Source organism: Lipotes vexillifer, unplaced genomic scaffold, assembly GCF_000442215.2.
Source record: "Lipotes vexillifer unplaced genomic scaffold, Lipotes_vexillifer_v1.1 scaffold2700, whole genome shotgun sequence".
In the NCBI taxonomy this organism is placed as follows: domain Eukaryota; kingdom Metazoa; phylum Chordata; class Mammalia; order Artiodactyla; family Lipotidae; genus Lipotes; species Lipotes vexillifer.
In genome coordinates, this window is record NW_006773303.1 from 181137 (window position 1) to 182075 (window position 939).

Genomic DNA, 939 nt, shown 5'->3' on the forward strand with positions numbered 1-939 from the left:
GCCTGAGGCGGGAGGCTGGGGTCCTGGGAGGAGGCTTCGGAGTCAGGGGCGGGGTCTTGCGCTCTGGTCACTGGTCTTCCTCCCTGGGGACCCTCCTTGGCCCAGTGCAGGGCCTGGGGAGACTGGGCGTAGTCACACTGACGGGCCAGGGCCCCTTTCCCCCGGGTCTCGTCTGAGTGATCGGGTTGTGCCCGGGGTGGAGGCGGGGCCCGGTGCGGCCGCGTATCGGCGGCGCCAAGGCTGTGGGGTTCTAGGCAAGCAGATGCCCCTAGGTCTGGGTGCCAACATCGACCCGGGGTCGAGCCCCCTGGCCGAGTGCCAAGGAGGCCAATCCTAGGGCTGCCTCACAGCTGCCTACCCTTTTGGTCACGCTGTGGCTTGTAGCTACTGCAGAAGCGTGTAATATGCGCATTGGGATTGAATTCAGCCTAGCCGAGGCTTCCTAAGCCCCTGCTGTGTGCAAGGCACAGTCAGGCCTGGATGGAACCCTTGTCCAAGGGTTTGGGGGATGGGAAGAGAAAGTACCTCCCCTTTTTGTCGCTTTGAGAAAAATTCGTCCATTCATTCATTCATTCATTCATTCATATGTTAGCACTGTTAGTGGTTTAAATACCTGGGTCATCCTACTCCACTCCATCTTCACTGCTACCATCTTTGGGGATACTATCTCTCATTGGAACAGCTGCAACAGCCTCCTAATTAATTGTTTGCCACTTCTGTTCTTGCTCCTTATGGGATCAGTTTAGTCTCCAACCAACCGCCTGAATGATCTTTACGATCTGATAAACCTTAAAATCATATAATTTTCTTGCTTAAAACCCTCCAGAGCTTTCCCATCACACTTGAAATAAAATTCACACTCCCTAACATGGTCTGTAGGGCGTTGATCTGGCCCCTACCTTCCTTCCATCCTCCTCTGGTACATTCTCCCTCCCTCAC

The 939-nt window shown here is 54.8% G+C and overlaps 1 protein-coding gene across 1 annotated transcript in view; it reads left to right on the forward strand.

The window, feature by feature from the left end:
• The window catches only part of SPRYD3 (SPRY domain containing 3), a 15129-nt gene that overhangs the window by 326 nt on the left and 13864 nt on the right, over positions 1–939 (forward strand). The gene's annotated exons all lie outside the window — the stretch shown is intronic.